General features: G+C 39.2%; 1 protein-coding gene across 3 annotated transcripts in view; it reads right to left on the bottom strand.

Annotated features, from left to right (window-relative positions):
• SLC39A10 (solute carrier family 39 member 10) overlaps positions 1 to 24,302 on the bottom strand; it is a 212,112-nt gene that overhangs the window by 33,153 nt on the left and 154,657 nt on the right. The window contains exon 1 of one of the 3 annotated variants that reach the window (XM_077181202.1): positions 7,978 to 7,998. The exons of the other annotated variants lie outside the window; for them this stretch is intronic. The gene's annotated coding sequence lies outside the window, so the exon portion shown is untranslated. Of the gene's footprint in view, positions 1 to 7,977; positions 7,999 to 24,302 lie in introns of those variants that run through there. 3 annotated transcript variants of the gene reach the window in all.

The following is a 24,302-nucleotide window of genomic DNA, read 5'->3' as shown; positions in this document are numbered from 1 at the left end:
AGCAAAGCGACCTTCCCTCTATTTGTTAAGGACGCACACATTTTGCTTTTAGATTCTTGTATTACTGAATGGAACTAGCCTAATTATTTCTAAAAATGTTCCTTTGTTAAACCAGATGATTCACACCAGCACTACCTTAAGTCTGGCCTGGCAGAGCCAGAGCCCTATCCTATCCTGTCCTAGTCATGTCTGAAGTCCAGGGCATACCCCATGGTTATCCCCTCCAAAAGCCTCCAAAGTTACATGATTTTTCCTTGGTGACATGTAAAGGATTACTTCTATTTGTTTAGCAACCAAAAGAAAGTTGTTACCTTTAAGAGTCCAAAAACCACATAAGCATTAAACTGAAGTCACGGTGAGAGAGAAAACCAGAGTAAACTTCTCTAAATATGATAAATGTCCATTATAATGCAGCTACTGCAGCAAACAAACAAAGACATGTAGACCTCTCAAATGACCTAAGAGCACATCAGCTGTGTGCATTACACTACACCCAATTTTTTAGTATGTGATGCTGAATCTTTTCTGAACTTTTCTGATTAGTCTCTTATTTATCCATGAGGTTCATGTCTCAGTAACAGAATTGATAATTTCCTATCTCCTCCAACATAATTTTCTCTCTTTAGTATTTATTTTTTGGGAAAAAAACCCCAACCATAATCCCTCTCTCATTTTTTGCTATATGTCTTACCAAGTCCATCACTAGAATATAAACCATACTAGTCCAAAGTCAGTGGCTCACATCAAGTTTTAGGAACTGATATAAAGTGATTATGAGGTAGTATACCAAAGCATTGCACCAGATCATTTTGTATGTTGATTTGAATGATTTTTACCTTGAAGCAGGACCCTTATCTCTCAGAATTCTAGCACAGCAAATAAAATACAGATCTGATTATGACAATAGTTATTAGACATTTGTCACAGTGTCACTATTGATGACTAGGTGTGACTGATTTGTATTGCTGTTTGCTCTAGAGATAGATCCACTGAGTGGAAAAAGAAATTTAAAAATTAAGTTTTCTTTTTCCATCAGAGTTTATTCAGGGAATTGTACTCAGTAATAAATAGAGCATATGGGGTTTGTTAGCTTTTCTGAGTAAAACTCAAGTAATGCAAAATCTCCTTAAAAAAATCAAGAACTCTAATAAAATGAAATAGTGATGGTACACAGTAATGTTCCAGAAACTCACCCAGCCCAGGTGTACCAATAAATAGATCTCTGTTAGTGGGTTCTCCTACCCTCCAGCTGTTCCCCACTCTAACATGTATCTGTTCATTTTAAATCCAGAAGGGGCCATTAGCAGGCCTGCCAGCACTCTGCTAACATTTCCTGCTAACAAATGAGTCTCATTTGTAGTTTGAGTTAGGTTAGAACCTTCCCAGTCAGTCTGCTCCTGGCTTTCTCCTGATACATTGAAAAGCCTGCTTGTATCTAGAATATTTTCCCTGTAGTTGTACATTGTATCTTGCATTTAGGCTTCTTCTCTGCAGTTTTCACCCTACATTTTAGTGCAAGAACTGCACTAAAGTATTTGAGGAAAAGAAAGTAGGACTTTCTATAACATAAGTTCAGAAACCCAAACCAAAAATTATTGGATCAGGCATTTACCATGAAAAAAAGCTGAGGAGTGTGTTTCCCTGTGAAGCCTGTGGAACAACTTTCTGTGTTGCAGGGAAGCTGGAACAGCAGAGCAGGGCAGCCAGCACTGCAACAGTGCTGAGAGCTTGAGAAAACACCAATGTATGCAACAAACCCAGACTGACTTTTCAAGCTTCAAAAGGAATATCTTACCATACTTTTAGAACAGAACTGGCTTGGCGTTTTTTCCCTCTCCTTTCACAGGGCACTTCCTTGCTGAGTAGGACTCACACTCATATTTTGGGCTGAGGAAGGGAATTTTATATATATATATATATTTATATACAGATCTCACTCACTGGTTTCCTGTCCCTCCTTGCAGGTGAGGTGGTAGAAGGCTGACATGTATATGTATACAAAAGAAGTAGTTTGTTTAGACAAATTATTAAAAAAAAACCCCAACCAATCCAAAAAACCCAACCAAAACCCAAAGCTACTCCATAATTCTGCACACAGATTTAGTTCTTATATCGTGATAGTGCCTCTGACTGTAAACAGAAGTAAGAGTCTTGTGAGTATTCCTTGGAGAACTGGAACAGTAATACTGAAAAATATTTTAACTGGGAGAAATTAATGTAGAAAGCTGGTAGTTGAAGGTGTACACAAATCTTGTTATGTAAGTGGGAGAAAAATGTCACTACTTGTTGCCAAAATGAACTTATTGGCAAATTCAGCTTTTTTTTGGTTGAAGAGCCCAACTTAATTTTCTTACTTTTGAAGTACTGATGTCTCTTGAAAAAGCCAAGGTAATGGCTTGAAACATCAACTTCCTCCTTTTATTTTAAATCATCTTGTCCAAGATTTAATGAGAAATTAAGGCATTTGAATGTTAATGTAGCTGGGTTTGTGACACATGCTACATGCATATTTTCTTTCCTGCTCTTTCAAACATTTTTTCTAGTTTCTGTCCTTGCATTTCATTCATTCTGGGAGCCTGAAACAAAGTCAGAAATGCCAATGCAGACTTGCCAAGCAGAAGGATTTTACCCAATTCCTCAGGAGTGGAGGAGCTTTGCTGCAGGAAGCTTACTCACAAGTATACTGATAAGAGCTCTGAAGTGAAATACCAGGGAATCATACAGAAATCATCATTTCCTACACTGTGTCTCAAATATGACCTGCTGACAGTTGTCTCTTCTGCTCTGAATTTCCTGGTGTATTTTCTGTAAGACCATCTCTGGTTGTTGTGTTTACACATTTACCTGCACTTTCACTGCCTGGCACTTTGGGCTGTGCTCATCTCCAGGCAGTGAGGCTCTGCTGAAGCAGCAGAGACTTTGCTTATGGCAAGGACAGAAGGGAAGTGTTTAAGCATCAGGGGGAACTTAAACAAGCAGGTAGTGATTCTGTGATTAAAGGTTGTGCTTGGAAATAGGAAGTGGTGTCCTCTGAGGGATTTCACTGCCTCAGGACTGCTTAGTTTGTTTGAAGTGAATTTAAAGCCCAAGTTTATTTTACTCCATGGCCATATATATAAAAATGGGACTTTTAGTAGAAACTATATATGCTTTTTTTTTCCACCCTCCTGCCAAACTGAGTGCTCTCTCTGAAGCCTTTGCTTGGCAGGTTCCTTTAATTAGCTCTAATTAGTTTCAGCTGTGTGAATTCCAATGGTAAATCAAAGTAGATCTGGCTAGCTTTGCATGAACTAGTAAGTATAATTTGAAAGTTACTTTAGTTTTAAGATGGGGAAGAAAAGGGAAATCCATCTGAGCTTTTTTGTTTTGTTTCTAGAAACCATTCTTATGCTCCTTCTCTTACAACATGTAGATACCCCTCTGTTCAGTATCTAAACATGTATGAGCATTTGTATAGGTTTTGAAGGAAAACTATCAAAATCAATGATACCATCTGCATAATTTTAAATACAATATCAGTGTAAGTACCAATGGGAAGTCTGTTCAAACAGAAATCTAGGAATTTTTAATTTATTATTTTTTAACATGCCAAAACAAGATATAGGTTTTAAAGGTCTTTGTTTTAGAAGTTTTTGAATTGACTCTGTGGGGAAGGGCTGGGCTTTTTTGTTTTGTTTTTAAACATGGGCTGACATTTTTAGAAAAAATATAAACCCTTTTTCATTGGCTCTAGACTTAAGGTTACATAAACATTAAAGGACATAAGCAGAAGGGTGTGATGCTGCAGCAGCAGCTGAAGTCTTTGGTGCACTCAAAGGTTTGTCTGCAATTTGGGAAACAGCCAACATGACCTTTGGCCAATTTTGCAAGGCTAGCAAACACTGGCATCCTTATCCACAGGAAAGCTTGCTGGCAAACTTGGCTTTGTTAAATGATTCTTCCTTTGTTTAGTTATTATTTGTTTTAAACATAACTGTCTAGTCCTGCTCTCTAAGGCAGTCAAAAGCCCTTTCATTGGATCTGAGACAGGCAGGATTTTCTGGTTGCAGGTCTGGGATAAAATTTGACTTGGAGGATATTATAAAGTGTGTCACAGCCCTCTTCCTCTCTTGCAGGCTCAGGTTTATTTATTTTTCTCCCTTCCTGCCTGCCTGCTGAAAACACCTGTTTGCTTGTGGCATCTTGTCTGTAGGCAGTGGTTGTGGGGAGATACCATCTTCATTCCAAAGGAAGTGGTGGGTGGGAAAGGCCAGTCATCTGCTTCCTGCAGCACGAGTGGGGTGAGATTGCAGAGCACAAAGAATTTCTGGTCATGTTCACACAAGACCTCTGTATCAATAAATATGGATATTATCTGTTGGAGCCAGGCAGGGTTCAAAACATTAAACAAAGCTGTGCTAGCTGCCTGGGTGGGGTAGAAATTCCTCTAAAGGCTTTCACTTATAAAAGCAAACGACCGATTCCAAAACTGACTCACCTGACCAAAGAGAAAATATTGGCTTTAATGTAATCTCTTTACAAGCTGAGGAATTTGTTTTACACCCTCTTTTCAAACAGAATGGAAAAAAATTAATGAGACTGGCCCTGACATTATTTGAAGAAATCAATGAGGAGCTTAAAATAAGAAATCAAAGGTCAGCATCTTTTTATTGTCAGTGCCTGTCAAATTTTAACCACTAATTTGGTGAATTGGTATTTTTATAAATGACCTAGATTTAGCTGAGTAATGGAAGCACAGCTCTGCTCAAGCTGGATTTTAGTAGGCTGCTGGGGTGAAGTTCCCCATTTCTTTCACCTCTGTTACACATGGGAGTGGAAATGACAAATTTTGAACTCCTGCAATTCTGCCATTATCAGCAGGAAGAATCAGGAAGCCAAGACATCCTTAAGGTGCTGGCTGCCTGTTTGGCCATTGCTCCTCTGTGAAATTTTGGCAGTGGAAAGGGAAACCCATATGAATTTGAATGGATGTCTTACAGCCTCATCGCATCTTTAGTACAAATCCAAAACCTCAGAGACACCTACAGAGAACAGGTGGGACAAGAACATGCAGCGGCAGGGAAAACAAAGGTATTGTTTGCAGAAATAAAGCAAATTACTAAATGGGTGTTTTGTTTGCTTTTCTTTAAACAAACTGTACTGGTAACAAAATCTAAAATCAAGAGAAAGGATCTGAAAATCAAAAATATCAAAGGCTGGCCCACAGTTTAGGGAGAGAATTAACTTAAGGTCAGCTGTATTTATCCTTCCATGCCTGGTAATTCAGAACTGGGAACTGAAGGGACCTGCTGGCCTTTAGGGCACTGTTAAAACTTTGACCTTTGATTTGAAATGCTGGCATGCACCTAAACTTTGATAAATTTCCCCCATCGTTTACATTTGTGATTTTTACACCTGTATTTCACGATTTCTAGATAAAATAAATAAAGAGGCAGAAGGAAGAGCGCAAATGATGTTAGGGAACACCCCAATTTCCAAACCTTTAAGTACAGCCATTTGACAGTGCTTTCAGGTGTTGCAGCTTGATTTTCTATGTTGCTGCCCTGATCCTTTGCACAGTTGGATGATAATTTTTGGGTTTAATGATGCAAGAAGGAGTGTGAACTTAAGCATAAAGATCTATGAAGAAGGGAGTAAACTTTAGCTGATACACAAGAAGATGAATCACGGAGACACCTAAATATGGTCTAAATTACAAGAAGTGTGAAAACCAGAGATGAGTATCAGTGGAATTAGAGGGAGAGACAGACAATGGGGATGTGGGACAGTAGAACTGGGAAGACAACAGAGAAATGTAAATATGTTACCTAACTATTTCTGATCTGCATGACTTAGCAACCTCCTTCTGTAAACCAGCAAACTCCTCTGAGAGCAAGCACAGCAGCAGCAGGATAGACTCTCACAGTGGTGAATTCTTCCTGTTATTGCTTAGAAGGGAACAGAAGTTTTGAAGCATTTTCTCAAGCATGGGACTAAGGAGACTACTCGTGACAGAGGGGATGTGGTCATGTGTCTTTGCTGACCCATCAGGTGATGCATTTGCCATGTTCTAGAGCACTGAGAGCCCTGAGGAGACCCAAGGGTGGCAATGCCAATAGGCAAGCAGAGAGAAAATAAAGCATTTCTGCAATGATTAGGCTGGACTAACTTTGCTGAGGTGTTGGACTGACCATTCTGTCCATCTATGGATATGTCATGCAAGTAAATGAACTCACAAGCTCAGGGAAAGAAAATCACTCTGAGAAAAAACTCAATGCCAGTTTTGTCAATGCTAAAATTGAAAAGAAAAATTTCAAATTACATTTGAAAACGCTTGCTTTCACTCACACTGTTAGTGTCTTTCTACTTCTTTCAGATAACCTTGCCTTGTATTTCTTACCCCTCCCTTCATAAATACAAATGAAAAATCATTCCCATATACACAAAGGTTAACTCTTAATGAATCTTCTATAATAGCTCTAATAAAATTATTGTGCACTTATCCAAGACAAAAACACGAGTACATGCCTTTCTTGGTTAAGGAGAGCATCCCAAGAATGTTCAGAATAAAATGTTGAAGAGCAAATGCAGTTTGTTCTTTATAAAAGATTTACATTATTGAATGTATACCAAAATGGACCACAAGTATGTAGTGATATAATTCAAAGCTAAATATTAATTGAAAAAAACCCCCAAATACTACTGCCTTTTGGACAGATAGGGGCAAAATTAAAGGACTTGTGAGTGAACTGATATTTATTTTTTCATTTAACTATGGTGCCATCTCTCACCAACTGTCTGCTCATGGAACTGCTTCCAACAGTTGGCTTTCCTTAAATATGTGAAGAGTATATATATATGATTCTGAAGAGTTTTTCCCTCCTGCTCAGGTTTGTTAGTTATTTCTCAGAAGAAAAAAAATTACCCATGAACTTGCTTCCCCTGTTCATCCATTTAAGTGAGTGGGTGGTGGCTCTCACTGAAAGCAATCTCACAGCAGCTTTTGCTTGGAGGGCACTTGTGTAGTTACCTACATCCAGTACCTTAAAACAGTTCATAGAATCACAACCTTACTTGGAGCAGCATTTACTTCAGAGAATCACCATTCTCTATTTTTTGCAGACAGTTTAGCATAAATGTAGATGTGTATAATATAATTTGTAGCTCGGTAAGCATTATAATGTCATTTACATTTTCAAATTAGTTTTCTGTTAATTGTTAGATGTATGAGAGAAATCCACTGGATTAATTGCAAGTGCAGTCTGAAGTTTGAAGGCCTGTAATCTGTCAGATTTTCAGTTTACTAAAATTCTGAGAACAAGGCTCCAAAGCATGACAGAATATCCTTTGGCAAATCAATACACATAATGGAAAGAAGGAATTGGTACACAGGAGCTTCAAGGCATTGCTTCTTAAAGATAAACAGAAACTAAAACTAAAGTCAATACTTACTAATGATTTGCAAGGAAGCTTGAAATGAGAATATGAAGATATTGAGAATATCTTCAAGCCAGGTACTTGAAGAGACACTGCTTGGGGCTCTCCAGCTCACATGAACCTAAGCTGGGCTGGCTCATTGCCAGATTCTAGGAAATTCTCAACCCAAAACCAGCTGACAGAGTTTTACTCAAGTTTATCTCAGATGACAGAAAAGCACTGATTTTGGACACTGTGATTCTGGGATAACATTATTTATATATTATGGAATCTGTCAAATTCATAGCATAAGAATGACCAGAATTTGTTCCTGTTTTTCCAAGGGGCTTTGGTTTTCAGGTAATGTGCTTTTCTTACTGTCAGAGAAGTATACAAATTTTGGCCCCATTGTCTCAGATGACATTAACACACAGCTATCACTAATTAGATGAAAAATAGGCTGGGTATGCAGCTTCTAAAAACAGTGAATCAGAAAATGGACTGCCAGTGCCTGGAAGTCCTGCAGGCATCCCCTTCTTGAGAGCAGCATGCACACACTACAGATCAGATCAGGCCACTTACACGATATTGAGTGCCAGCTCCATCATTCAGGACAGCAGTAGCTGATTCTTGTCATTTCTCTCTTTCTTCTCTTCCTCCTGTACAGGAGGGAGAGACTGCATGGCCTTTACTCATTTCCCTAAACAGGAAGAGTTGCTGTCTATGCAGTTTCTTTTTTAAACTACTGTATTTTTAAGGAGCTGTTTGAAGAGGGTTTTGCTATTTATTATTGTATTGAAACTGAACCTTGAGCTAGTAAAAACAATATTATGGTAGTGCTCTAGTTATAAAACCAGAGCTGCTGTTTTCACAAGAGGACACTTCAAATTGCTGCACAAAACCTTTGACTGTTGAGCACTGAGAGGTTTGCAGTGTACAAGCCCCAGTTACTGTGAACAGCCAAGCAGCAATAGATGGTTTTTCAGAGGTTATTGCTGGTAATTTAACTGTAATTTAAAACATAGAAAAAAGTGATATTTTTAGGGAAGGGTTTGGTGGATCAATATTACTGTAACACTTTCCATTTTTTAATGCCACTTGTGTTGTACAGCAAAACAGCACAGAAACTGCATTTGTTTCCAAAATCAGTGATCTCCTGAGGCCAAAGGACAGAGTCCTTTGTTAAGGACTGTGTAAGTCCTCTTAGTTTTAATATAACCTGATCAGCAGTCACTGAGAAAGCCGAGTGAGGAGGAAAGAACAGGACTTGAAGAGTTTGGCAGAGGCAGATGGAATTGCCCCCCAAACATCTCTGTCTATTCATTGCACCCTAACCCTTGTGTCTTCCTGACATATCCCAGAGCTTTCTGTCTTGGTATGGCTCATGTTTCGCCCTTTGGCTGGAGCCACCAGTGAAGTCACCCAGCCACCTTGGATTACAGGTTATAATGCTGTCTTAAACACAACACACAACTCTGCTCTCGTGTCCTCAGAAAATCTGCTTTCCTGAAGTGTGACAGATACAGTGAGAATTGCCACAGAAAGCTTTTCAGAGATGATAAAATCACAGAATCATCAAGGTCAGAAGAGGCCTTTGAGATCATCCAGTCCAACCATCCATCTTGTACTACCACTAACCATGAGATGATTCTTTATAAGGCAGTTTGTATTTTCAAGAATCTGCAAAAGCAGCCAACCTCCTTTTTCCTAACATGACTTAAGTGTACGGTCTTACCTGGGTGGAGGCCCCAAAGGGACATTCTGGCTTCCAGTTGTAGGAAACTAGGCCAGCAGTTATGTTTCTTCTGGGGGCAGTATTTCCATGTCCTTTCCTGACAGTGTATTCTTCAAAAGAACATAATCTACCTGTCACTCAGTCTCACCTGAGTGCCTGGCAAGATCATGGAGCAGATTCTCCTGGGAACTATGCTAAGGCATGTGGAAAATAAGGAGAGTGATGACAACCTGAGGGCATGGCTTCACAAAGGGCAAGTCATGCCTGATGAATGTGTGGCCTGCTGGCATGGGGTTATGTTGGTGATGGATAAGAGAAGAGAACTGACATCATCTGCCTGGAGCTGTGCAAAGCACTTGGCACTGTCCCTCAGTGACATGCTTGTCCCTGAAGTGGGAAGACATGGATTTGGTGGATGGATACTTGGTGTGTAATGGATTGGTTAGATGGTCACACTCAGAGCCAACAGCTCAATGCCCTGGTGGAGACCAGAGATGAGTGATGTTCCTCAGGGGCTGGTGTTGGGATTGGCACTTTTTAATATCCGTGACACAGACAGTGGGCTGAGTGTGCCAACAGCACCGAGCTGTGTGGTGTGCTTGGCACACTGGAGGGAAGGGATGCCATCCAGAGGGATCCGTACAGGCTGGAGAGCTGGGCCCATGAGGACTTCATGAGGCTCAGCAAGGCCAAGTGCAAGGTTGTTTGGAGATTTTTTGAAGGTCAGGAAACACAGTACCTAAACTCGTGCTGGTGGTTCCTCTGTGGCAGCACCTGCCAAGGTGGAATTGTAACTGAATAGTAACAGGCACAGAGGGATGAATGAGAAAAATCTGTTGCTGATAAGGGCTCAAATATGAGACTTCAGGTAACTATTTCTCCTCACTGCCCAGTCACTCTTCTCACTGCAGGCCCTTGAAGTCTGTCACCACTGACTGCTGTCACACAGTGTCTCTCTCAGCCAGCCAAGCCCTGGTGACACAGAGGACATGCTATATGTGTGCATTTGGTCCTGAGATACTGGTGAGGAATGGTCTGCCCAGAATTAAGTTTTATCCCTCAACTACAATGCAGGTAGAGACCTTGAGAACATATTAATATTTGACATTTGCATAGTGAACCTACACTGGAGCAGACTTTCACAGCACCACTGAAGTTAATGCCTTAATAAAAACAACTTCTCCTCAATGGACTTTGTTTGCTTTAGCCTGACCTTATTTTCAAGGGATTAAAATTTAGCAATAATATTTTTATGGTCTTGAACTCTCTTCTGTTTTTGGAAAAAATCATGTTGTTAAGTTCAGAAAGGAGGCAGAAATTTTTTTCCTTTGGCTTCACTTTGTCACATTCTAGGAGGAGCAAAACCACACACCAGAAGCCTCCCAGAAAACAAAAAAGCTGACAGAGCTTTTTTAGAGAACTTAATTCCACACTGATTTTAAAAATATATATATATAAGTGATGTACACAATTTTGATACCTATAGCTCTACTACTTTGTTGAGATGTTTGAAGCTAGGATTTAGTACAATTTAGTCTTAAGTACTGCAAAGCATCCACAAACTACAGGGAAGGAATGATTACTGAAATACCTAAAAAATGGACGACCTATATGTGAGTGACAAGGTTTTAATCTTTACCCACACACTCCAAACATGTCCATTATCTTTGGCAGAAAGACAAAGCTGTTCGGAAAAATTGACACTGGTGTTCAGTAGGGAACAGGGAGTCCTGTGGAGACAATGGGATGTAAGACTTTCCTCCCTCCGCCCCCCATTGTGCTTGTGGCTGGTGAAGTTCCAAGAGGAAAAGATTTCTAAAGGTTTCTATTACCCTGAAACAACCATTTTCAGTAGACACCTAATGAACCCAAAGGAAATCCACTTGGTTTAATTTTTTTCCCTGAAAACGATGATCAAACAGATTTACAAAGGAACACGGTACTTACCCTTTACCAGGCTCTGATTCAAGAGTTTAAAGCGTTTGGCTGGCTTTACACAGGCAAGTAAGTATTTACCTCACTCAGTTGCTTAGTAGCTCCTGTCAAATCAATAGGAATGTAAATGTGCTATTAGTGAGTGTGTTACTCTTGCTGAATCATGTCCTTTGCATGTCACAGTCATTACTGAAAAACCTGGTTGTGACCATGCACCAAATTTGTTATGGAAGGCAGAACGTGCCGTGACATCAGCCTGGTGTGTGAGTGGTGGGGTGTAGGAGAAGGGGGATGATGAATATTTTCAGCTCTGAGACTACTAAAGGTTTAGATATTTAGCAAATTGTGCCATTTCCAGAGAAATCCTAGATGCTGGAATCCAGGCATTTTGAAAGTCATGTTATTTGTTTAGGTACACTGCATACACATTTAAAAAAAACAAAACAAAACAACAAAACCCCAAAAAAACCAAAACAGCACTTTGATTTCTGCCAGGTATGTGACACCATAACAACCACCAAAACAACATAACAAATCTGCTTTTTTAAGGAAAGGTTTCATACACACTCAATTCAGTATGGACCAAGATGACAGTGTTTGCTTCTCTATTTGATAGCAGCATTTAGGACCCTCTGGTATGCAGAGGAATATTATCCCAAATATTACAAGGCTGAATGAGAAATGCAGTATACCAAGAAGCTGATACAAAACCTATGAAAATCAATATGCTCGCTTCAGTCAGCTCTGAAATAAACTTCAACATTAGTTTTGGTTCTCAAGGTTCAGTTTCAATAGAGATTTTTTTTGGATGAAAATGACAGAGAAAAATATAAAAGATAAGTCTAACATCTACAATGAAGCAGTAATGCTCAGCTATCATTAGGAGTCATGGCTTGCTTTCTTTCACACAGAAATCTTTGCACAGGAAGAAAGCTTCCCTCTCACTCCTTCATGAAAATTGTTTTCGTTTTTAGTTGCTTGAAGCCATCATGGAAAATTTCTGATTTTGTTGTAAGCAGCAAGGTGTTTGTGTTTGATTGCTTCCAACTGCCAGAAGCTGTTGCAGAAAAGTCTGCAGCATTGCTATTCCAGAAATTATGTACTGTCTGCCTTGCTGCATTGCCTCTTTGCTTATGTTCATATGATATAATTGTACATATATCATATGTTCACATATATATCCCTCTCTATCTAGTCTATATCTGTGTATCTGTCTCCATAGATGTGCCCAAATCTAAAAACATTTAATGCAGAGATGGAAATCAGGGTGAGTGATCTTGCAGAGGAATGAAGCAAGCATCTTGCTATGAAGAAAATAAAATATTTATTGAGGTCAGAGGTGGACGTTTACTAGATTAAGGCAGCACAGTGGGAATAGGAAACTAGCTGTGCCTTGAGGATGGTTGTGTAGCTGAAGCAGGGGAAGATATGCTCAGAGTGCAGTTAGCTCAGCCAAACCTAATTAGGTACGCAGCACTCAGCCTGTTCATAGACCCTGTCTCCAATGATTGACACCTCTCTTATGATCAGGCTGTTTTTATTAGAAGGCTGGGGGTTTACCAGATGATTTTAATCATCAATAAGTTGAAAGTAAAAGACAGGCTCATGATTTACCTGGTATAAATCTGGAAAATACATGCATTATGCTTTGTGTTGTCAAGCATAAATTACGATGTTCTTTCCAGAGCGTGATATCTCTTGTGGGAGTAACTGGTTTGTTTTAGGATTCCTCATGTTAGATAAAATTAATGATGATATTTTCTTCTATTTCCTTATTCAGAACATTTATTTGTACAATCAGCTCTAAACTTAGAGTTTTCCAGGCGAATTTTTGAACACAGAATGAAATACAGGAATAAGAAAAACCCTTTCAGACAGTAAAACTGCATTTTTAATCCCAGCAGTGATCTGTCATTCTCTGTTAAAGAGAAGATGCTGGATGTATTTTTAGACCAGCTTAATTCCACTATCTGCATGAGGTTTCTCCTTGCAGTAACAGGAGTAGTGCTTTGCTGTGGAGAGTTGACACCTCATCTGTGCAGAGGCAAGGTGCTTTCTTTTTTGTGAGAGAGGATGGTTTAAGGTTAAGCCAATAATTATGCCAAAGCTATAAGCAATGAGTAGTATTAGGTCTACATTAAGAGGATATGAACTTAGAACAGCATTGCAGGGAACACCTGCAAAGTCCTCCATCTGAGAAGTCAGCCACAGATTTGCTTCTCTTGAACTATGGTTTTTCTTCTATTATCTCTTCTGGTTACTGAAGACTTTTATTTACGTGCAGATTTACTGGAGGTGAAGTGTGAAAGTGGGCTAACTTAAGTCTCACTGTTAGTCCTGCCTCTTGCTGTTTTCCTCAGAGTTAGCAACCAGTGATAAGAAATCAGAGAAGGGTATAGGAGTGCATACCAATAGAGCTAACAGTGAACAAATTGTTGAGGAGGTGGTAAGCATCTTTTATGCAGATGGAATGATAATAATGTTTTTTCTTGGCCAAAACAAGACAGATACAGTCATAAAAAGCCATGGGTTTTGAAATTCTGCTAATCTAATTGCTCTTTTGAGCCCCATGTGTTTATACTGGTGGGTACACTTTTAAAAGTCAGAATAAAAGAAAGGCACAAAGTGAACAACTAATGTTCCTAACCAGATGCATTGCCTTGCCCTTAATTCTCTCCTGAGAGGATGGAAGGGGTAACTCTACCAGCTACCCCACATCTGAACTAGAATTGGAGGTACCGCTCTAGAGAAAGGCTTGGTGGGGGTGGGAGGTGTAAGTGTGGGTGTATGTTCACTACAAACCTCAGTTTTGGGATGCAGTTCAAATATAGCTGAAGACTGGACAGCAGGAGTCCTCAAATTGAAAAATACAGTTAAGTTGCACAGCATGGGTCTGCTTGACAGAGGGTTTTAAAATGTAGTTCAAGATCATATCAGAGTAATTAAAATCAAAGGGTCAGGATCAGTTTCAGGCAAAATTAAAGAGGTAGAAAAAGCTCATAATTATATGTTCAGTGCTTTAATAGAAGAAAATATAAGGTTTGTCCTGAAATGGAAAATGGAAACTAATCTGCAATATACATACGTCACTTGAGTCAGGTGCCTAAAGGAATTGGCAGTGCCAAAAAGCCTTCTGCTCTCCTCCCCTTTGCACAGGTGGATGGCCAATGCTCTGAAGTAGTATTTTAGAGAAAATTCAAAAGCCATTGCTGGCCTGGAAGAATGTCTGAAAGGAAGCATTTGAGAACACTAAAGTATCTCTTCTGACATACTTCACCAATTTTCCAAGGGACACAGGTTATGAGAGATTTTTTTATCCTCAGTTTCAGCAGTTTCCAGGCTGTATAGTACTGTCCCTGAAGCTCTTGGAAAGCAGTTCTAACTATTAGTCATTCACAAGCCATTCTTCCCACATTCAGGCTTTGAGCAGATTAAGATTCCAGATTTCTCTCACTGGTACAGCTTTGGGGAAGAGTCTTAAGAAGTTCCTTTAGCAATTACCTCAGCAGTGACAAACTCTTTAAAAGTCTTAAAATTCAAGTATGACATACATGGAGATCCCCATGAATATCTACTGGTGTGAGATGATCTGGCCAGTGATACTTTCGTGCTTCCTAGGAATCTTCAGGTCCTGGATAGAATCTTTTTTTAGAGAATAAATGCTTTGACATGTTGATCCCATTCTCAGTGAAAGCCTTCAGACTCCTCACATGCAGTTATTGCAGATTTGTGCAGTTGTATGAGGGTTTTCACACAGGATTGGCTTTTATCTGGAAATCTGTGGTATTTTACTGCAGCTTACATGCAGGAGGTTGAGGTTCCCTATATGTGTCACATTTATTACATGCATAGAAAGGGGTCCCCTTGCAAAGTCATAGCTGTGACCAGACAGACCCTTCAACCTGCATAAAAGCTCAGAGGTGTTGTCTTTTCACCTTAATCAGAATGGAAAACTGAGCCTTAACTGACAGGGACATAAAGGAAAAATATTCTTCTAGAGCTCTCTTTCAATGATGTCTAAAGAATCATGTTCTGAACATTAACTTTTTCAATTTAACATTAACTGTATCAGAAATGATGACATAAAAAAAGAATGGCACAGTGACATTCCTGGTGCTACTCAAACCCTATGCAGAGGGACTAAAAGTGACTTAGAACAGTGATGAGAAATGCAAAACCTAGAAGCCATTTATTGTATCTGGTATTCAAAAAATTTGATGTGTTTGGTTTTTATTAGTTTTCCTGTATGGACCTAAAAGCCCACTTAGTGTTTCAGTTAGACACAATTAATTAGCAATATAATTTCTACTGGTCTGAGGAACAAGGCTTGTAAATGAATGCAAATAATTAGACTATGCTTGCAAGAATTAAGATAAGCATTGCAATGCCTAAGCTTGGAGCTCGAAATTAGAAGCACAAGAAAATCCCAGTAAGTTACAAACCAGAACAGATGCACAACTGGAAACACAATACAGAGTCTTTGACAGTCACTTTCACCCTGGCTCTCTGCCAGTAAATCCTAATTTCCTTTAGAAGGAAAGAGTACAACTCATGGCTTTACTTTGAGAGAATTGAATAGCCAGTACTTCCCTAACACCTGGAATGAGATGTAAGTGTCAAAATGGGAGCTTAATAGAATTAGTTTGAGGGAATAATGAGAATATATCAAATGATGTGAGAGAACATAATAATCAGAAATACTAAAAACCCCAAACCAACCAACCCAATACAGTGGTCCCCCTTCCCCAACACCTCCCTCAAATATGTGTCGGACCAAGTTAGAAATCATAAGGGCAATGGATATAAGAAGTTTGATAGAGTGAAAGGTTAAGCAGTACTTAAAACCTTAAGAAATCTGAACAGGCAAGACACTTCCTAAAATTTATCAGCATTGATTATTTTGTAGTATTCATTCAGTCCCAAATAACTTCAGAATTCCTCTCCCCTTCCACTGAGCACTCCTTTGTACTTTCAATGTTCATTTCCTTTGGGCCTATCCAGGAGCAGCCATCACCTGCCTGGAGAGTAATCAGATTATGCTAATGGTGCTCCAGAAGCCCAGATAAAGTTTTAACCTGCTGTGATGTAAAACACCCTTTCTTTTCAAGCAATTCAAGACACAGTCTGATGCTGTTTTCACACAGCTTGTCATGCAACCTGATACTTCATGTGCGTATGCAACCTGTCAGTCTGATTTAATTGTATAACTCAGTTTACCTGCAGTTTATTCAAGATCAGACCTTAAATCAAATGCTGCATTTTGTAGAAGTGCATTTGTGAAGACTATCTCTTCTCCTCCCTGAAGCCTTTCCCTCTGCAAGTTGTTTTAGGGGGACACTATGATATTGCAACCCCTAGATTTGGTATCTGACTTGAGGTGGCAGCCCTTACCTTTGCTTGATTTTAGCTACAGATGATGCATCAGTAGCAAACTAAATTTTTAATTCTATAACACATTTCTTAATCTAACAAAAAAAAAAAAAAAAACCGAAGAAAAGAATCACTTTTATGCACACTTGAAAAGATTCCTTGTCTCATCAGAATGTAACTATTTTATAATAAACCTTTTTAAATGCAGGTGTTTGATGAATCCATTTGGACAAATATGTAACCTTCTGCTCCACCACTTTCACATTACTGCTTATCTGTTTAATGTCTAAACCAACCCTAGAGAATAGTTCAAGAGGAAGTGATGTAGTTTGCTTGTTTCTTTTGGAGCTGCTCCTGTGCACATGCCTTTAACAGTCTACATATAAATGATGGGAAAATAGTCATGGTGTGTCATTAAAGGCTGATGATGAACACACTGACAGCATATTTCTCTCATTCATTACTGCTCAAACACAATACAGCTAATCCAGCTATGTTCTTCTCTTATTCCTTACATGCCTACTCTTTTTTTTTTGCAATCATCCAGCAGGTCTTTACTTATCAAGCTCCCTGTTTGCAAAGTAAATGGCACATACTGGGAGCCAGCCTTGTGCTGTTCATCCAGCTGCTAAGTGCATTTGGAGTGCAACATGCTTTCATCTCCTAGAGCTCTGCTTAGAGCTTTAGCACCCAGCACTCCCAAGTGAAGACATTGCAGAAGTTACAGCGCTTTTGAATTCATACAAGAGATAGTCCCATATATCACTATTACATCTGATAGCATGTTTCCCACTTGAGAACCAATTTCCTGGAAGAGTATTTTATCCCACAACAAATTTTCATCTAAAAGTATGAGCCTGAATTTTCACGTTTATTACTTCTCTTTACAAACTGAAGGATTACTTCTCTCTCTTTGCTCTCCCTGATACTTCACAATCTATGGGACAGGACAAGCTAATTGATTTCTTGTAACTCCAAATTTATAAAGTAAGCCAGTTTTTAATCCTTGGGTTTACACCTGCGTCCTCAAAGATTGTGGAGCAAACTCAAACTCAAACTCATTCTGCATCTGCAACTTTCTGAAGAATTCTGTAGAAGTTTTTTATGTTTCACCATTTCATTGTCTGGTAACATACTGTCTGCTCAGCTAGGATAACAGAAAGAAATAAGATAGCCACTATACTTACTGCCTGTCCTGGAGATGGGCTCTGTCTTCATAGGGAGGGAAAAGAGACTAGAGATTTTACTCTAATAAATGTAAAGCATTCCCTAAGCCTCTCCATCCACAGCAGTGCCACAGAAGACTACTGGGACAATATTTTATGGAGAAGGAGGTCTAAAACACGTGGAGGATGTTTACATGATACTGTTGCCAGGAACTGACCATGAAACAGGGCACTTTTGGGAAAAAGCTTAGCATGAAAACTACGTAAAATTCCCACCTCTGACTGCCAGTAGTGGCTTCGTGGATTCCCCTGAGATGATTTACAAACAAAGGGCACCTAACTGTGCAAAGGACATGGTTATGTAATTCTGAGGCAATTTCTACGCTACAGAAATATTAGAGTAGTAATAAATTATTTCCTTTTTTTTTTTCTTTGCGTCAGACAATAGAACATCAACTATCAAAGAATTACGAGAGGTAATTTCTTTCCTGTTGCTTTTACATCAGTTTTGACAGGAACTAATTACAGGTAGTTTGCTCAGACATGACATTAATAGTCTTTGTGCATCTGCTGGAAAAACGGCACATTTAACTAAATAGAGTTAGTATTATAAACAGAATTAGTGTGGTAAACATATCTGAGATACTAAATATCCATCAAATATCTGTCTGTCTAAACAAGCTGTTTCAGCACTGCAAGCCAAGTTTAGACACATGCGTTTTACCATGTTAAATATGAACATTATTCAAACCAGGGCAAGCGAGCTGTAGATTAGAATTATTTGTACAGGTAACTGAAACAAATTAAATGCTCCCCATTACAAACCCATATTCGAGTGCTAAGGATTTAATCATTCAGCTGGGGTAGAGTTACTTACTTAGATAAAATGCTAGAAATCTGATGCAACTGTTTGTGAAAACTTATTACATTTCTCCTGGGCAAAGATTAAAGATCAGCATTAACTTTCAAGACTTAATTTAGATGATCAAGGTTACCTTTCATATTTGCAATTGCGCATTGTCTGTATAATATAATGCTTTGCCATGAACATCTTATTTTATTACAAGAAATTATATTATCTGTGGAAAGATTTTTAAATTGTGTGAAAATCCAGTGTGAACATACCTACATAGAGAATATTTTAGTACTCGAGAAGTAAAAAATCATCACGAATACAGAGCAGTTAGAAGAACTGCTCAAAGATGATCTCTCAAGTAGATTTCTAGGACAGAAAGTAACTTACTAAAAATTCATATTTATCTATGAACTGTCTTCTAGATGCTGGACTTTCATTACAAGGTTAAGGCTAATACAGTCCAGATTTGTAGACCTGTGAATTTTCTATCTAAATAATTCTCAAAGCTATTACAAAATAGTCAGAAACCTTTTATTTCTTGCACAAATAACAAACAAACAAAAAAAACCCCACACCCATCAAGTTTGTAAACAGAATGTTCTGAATACAAATACTCTGTCAAACTCACAGGACTTCAAACCAATCTAATTGTAAAAGTTGACTGATTGAACTAAGAAATAGTTAAGGGATATGAATTCAGATATCTGCCAGAAATGAAATGTAATTTTATTTTTAGGTGATGCAATAAGCAGAAAGAATAACACTGCTACAGGACATACAGGAGACTAATTTATGTACAAACCCCGAGTTAATGAGTGACACACATTTTAATGCAGATAGATGTAAAAGAGTTAGATAGGACCAATGAATAGATATTTGCTGATAAGAATGAAACAGATGTGAATGCAGGGCAAGTAAAAATAGACACATCTGTTAAAGAGACACCTAAAGCAGCCAAAATAATTTGAGAAAACATCACTAATGAGGGTGGATTCCAGGGAAGAAATGCCCAAAGTGCCTCTCACATAATAAAAATAAGCAGTGGCCTGATTTTATACTTTTTTAGATCTCCCTTGATACAGTCCTTTTTCTGAAATACACCACAAACCAGACTTGAGATACAAATATATTTCAGAATGCTCAGGAAGAAAACCAGGAGCTATGCAGGGAATCCTTTGCAGCAAAAGCAAAGCTGTTACTTAAGTATTCAAAGCTGAATACTGAAGACACACAGTACTTAACTTTTGCTGTAATCCCAGTCATTTTCAATGCCTCGACTTGTTGAATATTTCCTTTCATTGCTGTCACTCAGCTGCCCTTGTAACTCAGCTTGCATTTACCAGCTGAGTTCGGTACAGGCTGTTTAACAGAACCCCACATGCCCTAAAGGTACAGTCCTGGAAGCCAATTTTTAACTGGAGGGTGGTTAGAGAACCTCCAGATTTTACGTGCTCTCACACAAGAGGTAGCAAGTGAATTAATTTGTTTTCGTAAAGGTAAGATTTGGAACATTTAGGATTTGACACGTAACATGTCACTGAAAGAATGAGAGCTCCAAACAGAGCTATCCATTAAGGGAAATAATGCCAAAGCAAACTTTGTTGTAATAATTTCTGATTTGCTTGGGAAGCAAGGGGAGTGATGGCTAGGATCTGCCATGGGACATCCTTTCTTGGAGAATAGAGGGTTCTCATCTGTTTTTTTAGAATGAATGTATTTAAAAACTCTGAGGGTCTTTGGTGATCAATAAAATCCAAACCTCCTAGATTTTTTTAGATTAAGTAGGTAGGCTTAGGCCAAGGAGAGTGGGAGAGCTAGCAGCAGACAGCACCATGAAGCTTATTCTGTGCCATTATTCAACCAATGCCTGTGCTGGCTGTAGAGATTTCAACTACTGGCTTGAGGTTTCTTTTCTTGGAATCAAGATCAAAGCTCTGATTATATAGTGGCATTAACAATTTAATGTCTTTTTTTTTTTTTACAAGAGGGGGCCTGTTACTGTTTGTGATGCTCATCCTGCCAAAATCCAGTTTGGGCAGTTGAACACTCCCTATCCAGAGCAATCTGGTTTTGTTGCTGCCTGTTTTATTGGAAAGAACATCATGCTGCAGGGTATGCATTTAATAGTTAATATACTTATTATCAAGTGCAGCTTTTGCCATCCTCTGCATTTCACAACCATGTAGGCTGGTGTTGAAGGATCACAAAATTGTAAGTGTTCTTTGTTTTTTCATGTGGATGCCCACCAGGTGAAGAAGGGAGATTGAGCAAGAGCCCAGGCTGTTAGGACAGACTTCCACCAAGGTCATTATCAATGGCCACCTAGAGCCACACAGTGGCTTTAACTGACTCACACAGTCTGATTAAAATCTGGACTATTTTCTGAGGGCAAAGTCATCTCCACAGAGCCTATATCTGGAGCTGCTTCACTCAGCAGCATTGCATATGAATTTGGCTGATTAGCATTGAAGGAAGGTAACTGAGGACCTCATTGCATATAGAGGAGTCAAAGCAGAGGGCTGTTGCCCAATCATCTGAAATCTGGGGCTTCAGCAGATTCTCAGGGAGAGGAAAATGCCACCTCCTCTCATCCAGCAGCTCTCTGGTTTGAGCTGGCTGTCAGTAGCTGTCCCTGTAACAGCCAATTTTTTGACAGAGAAGCTGCCAATGTGCAAAGCTATTGATGGTTTGGAGACAATGCACCTTCTGAATTGTGTAGGTGTTAATTCCAATATATTTGCCTTTCTCTCCAGACCAGACACTCTTCCCCACTGTAGTGCAAAGCCTGTTTCATTCCTATTCAGAAAGCAGCAACATGAATATCAAAACTCCATGGTAGCAGTGTATTTGAAACCTAGGCTTTTGTGAGCAGGGAAACAACTCACCTAAATATGGAAATGTTTGCTTTCCTGTTTGGAATTCCCCCAAGCATGTACCTATTACTACAACCACTTACCTATTTTACCAATGAGCAGCTAAAGGGTGATGGTAGATAACAAATATTTAGTAACTAAGGATGCATCTTTTTGCTTTACTCAGAACTCTGGCTGAGGGCATCTAGTTCCCAGTGAGTCTGGAAGTCAACAGGAACCCAAGAGCTGAGCTTGGCCTCCCTTTTGGCAAGAAAAGCACCACCTGGTGAACCACTTTGAAAGGCTGCAAGAAGTAAACTGGTTTGCAAACACGTAGTGAAGCCCTTTGTTCTCACAGTTCTCACAAAGAGAAAGGTGGAGATACTTCCCTGCAGTGACACCAATCAGAGGGGGCCTGAGGATGGCATGAGGGGCAGGATAAAAGGAAGGGATGGTGTTCATAGTACAATGCCCAGCCCCATGTGCTTCCTGCACTGTTCCTAGCCAGGTTCTCAGGTACTGAAAAATGATATGTTTGAAGGTCACCCATTCTTCTGTGTTTAAACAAAGTTTTTGGTAAAGTGTTAGTCATTCACAGAAGAATTAAACCATCAGAGCTGTAGTTTCAAGCCAAGAAATCATAATATGGCTACACTCTGGGAACAAGTCCAAAGTGAAAGTAGTTTGTAAAGCCTAGTTAAAATATTTGTATAGTTTAAGAATTTTTAATGCTCTCTTCCATCCTTAAAATCTACACCCATGTATACACACAGTTTGAGCATTATCTGTCTGTTTACATGCTCTTTAATCAGCTGAATTAAAAAGCATTCCTGCAAACTGCATGTGTTCATAGGAAGTTTATGGAGGTCACTAGATTTAGTAGCACTGTATATTACCTTATCTTGTCATTTTCTGAAGGAATGTATTCCTGACAATGTTTCCCACTTTTGAGTTAGGAAAAAAGGGACAAAGGAAACAAACATTTGGGACAAAGCAATCAATGGTCCTAATCTGGAAAAGCCTGCACTTGAAGATGAGGCAGTGTGATGATTTGCTGCCTTATCTACATTACATACTGGAACATCGTGCAGAGGTCCTGAGGGCAGTACTGGAGGTGAAGGCAGAGCAGCTGAGCAAATGTGGCTCTGTAGGACTGGTCTAGTAGCTGTTCCTCACTGCCTTTGGCTGTGACTGGATGTAGGGGACAGAGAGGATAGTACAGGCAATGGATTTGAGTTGGAGCTACTCTGGTTACAGATTGGAAAGAGTTTGGTAATTTCTGGTAAAAAGTGAAAATATCTTCCAGTGGAAAAGACATTTTCTTCCACTCACTTAGAAACCTTTTGTTATCCCTGCCAGCTGTTTCCCCAAGTCTATGATTATCATCTTTATTTTATGAAGTATGTATTTTCTTATAGTAAGCCCCAATATCTGTCAATGAGAAGGTCTTGCCTGTCATGCTAAACCAGCTGGAGCTAAATCAGTGTCATGGTCCAAGACAAGCAGTAGAAGTGCCTTGCTGGAGCATAGAAAATTATGCTGACAGTTCTGCAGAAATGTAACTTCTTTAGGCTCTCAATCTCCTTCTAGCATGTCCAAAACAGAAAGAAGACAGAATAAGTACTGGCTCTGCTATGGACTGGATGGAGCTCTAGGAAGCTTGTCTGCAGTTTCCAAAGTTATCCTTTGGAAAGGACTGTTTTGGAAAAAGCTTCAAGGCAAGAGAATACATCCAGCTTTTAAAGCTATTGATCAGTTTATATGTTTTAGACTTTCACCAGTACAGACTAGAAAACTTTTGATAAAAGCAGTCTCCTGGTTAACCTTTGCTATTCTCTTTAGCTCCTAAGTTGAAGTCTGCTGAAGTGTCCTTAATCTTTGCTGCATGGGCCTCCAAAGCCCTCTGTACCTTTCAGTGGATCCAAACCCACACATTTGGGATTGTAAGCAAGAAACAAAGAAAGAAGGAAAGCCAGGAAGTCATTAATCTAGGAAAAAAGTAAAAGTTTTAACTATGGCTCCTCCCAACAACTGATTAAAGGCTAACACAGCATTTTGGCTGGAAAGACTGCTTCCCTCCTGAGCCCCAAGGTAAGCAAACACTGTAAGTGCTCTGGGGGAGTGGCAGCAGAAAAAAGGTGGAAAATTTCTCTTAGCATGGACTTTTTTGAGATGGGCCCAAACAAAATCTGAGTAACTCTTCAGCTATGAGATGTGCTGATCTTAGCTATGGATGGGAGCCCCACAGCTCATGACCATTGTTAGGTGAGAGTTTTTTGTGAAATGTTTAAGCACAAAAACTGATGTAATATGGCATATGGATGTGTTGCCAGACAGCAAACAAGTGATGGCCACACACAAACATGCACATGATTTCTTTGGTGCTGGAAGTTTTACCATTCAAAACAGTTGCCCTGAATGATGGGTTAAAGATAAGCATTCAGCTTAGAACTGGGCACCATTAACTGTGTGGAAAGTACCTGCAAGTTGGAGCCAAGTGCAGTGGTAAAATATGGAGGTATTCCCTTAACTCTCTGCATCTGTGATCATAAGTGGGAAAACTACCAGCTTATTGTGATGTTGGACTGAAACAAAGTAAAGTAAGAACACAGAAATAGCTTCACTAACATTCAGTGGCTGTCATGTGTACAGCATCATCTGTATTTAACAACAGATTAGCAAGATCATTAAAAAAACCCAAACAAAGAGAATTGAAACATAACCGAAACCAAAAACCCAACTCAAAACCTCCAAACCACACCCCCAAAATTACAAAGAAAAAAGCTATTTTCATTGGAGAGTCTAGAAGAAGCTGTGAGTGGCTATACTGCCAGGTTTACTCAAACTATATTATGTATAATTATTAAGTGACATATACATCAACTCATTTATGAGAAGCTATTAGGAGAGCTAAGGATAGAATGCTTTGAATTATGATGCTAAGAGTCCAAGCTAACTGTAAGTCCATATAAAGTCTACTGAAAACCGACAGG

The sequence above is a fragment of the Agelaius phoeniceus genome, chromosome 7 (genome assembly GCF_051311805.1).
Source record: "Agelaius phoeniceus isolate bAgePho1 chromosome 7, bAgePho1.hap1, whole genome shotgun sequence".
In the NCBI taxonomy this organism is placed as follows: domain Eukaryota; kingdom Metazoa; phylum Chordata; class Aves; order Passeriformes; family Icteridae; genus Agelaius; species Agelaius phoeniceus.
The sequence above is the reverse complement of the archived record's forward strand: the minus strand, read 5'-3'. Positions and strand labels throughout refer to the sequence as shown.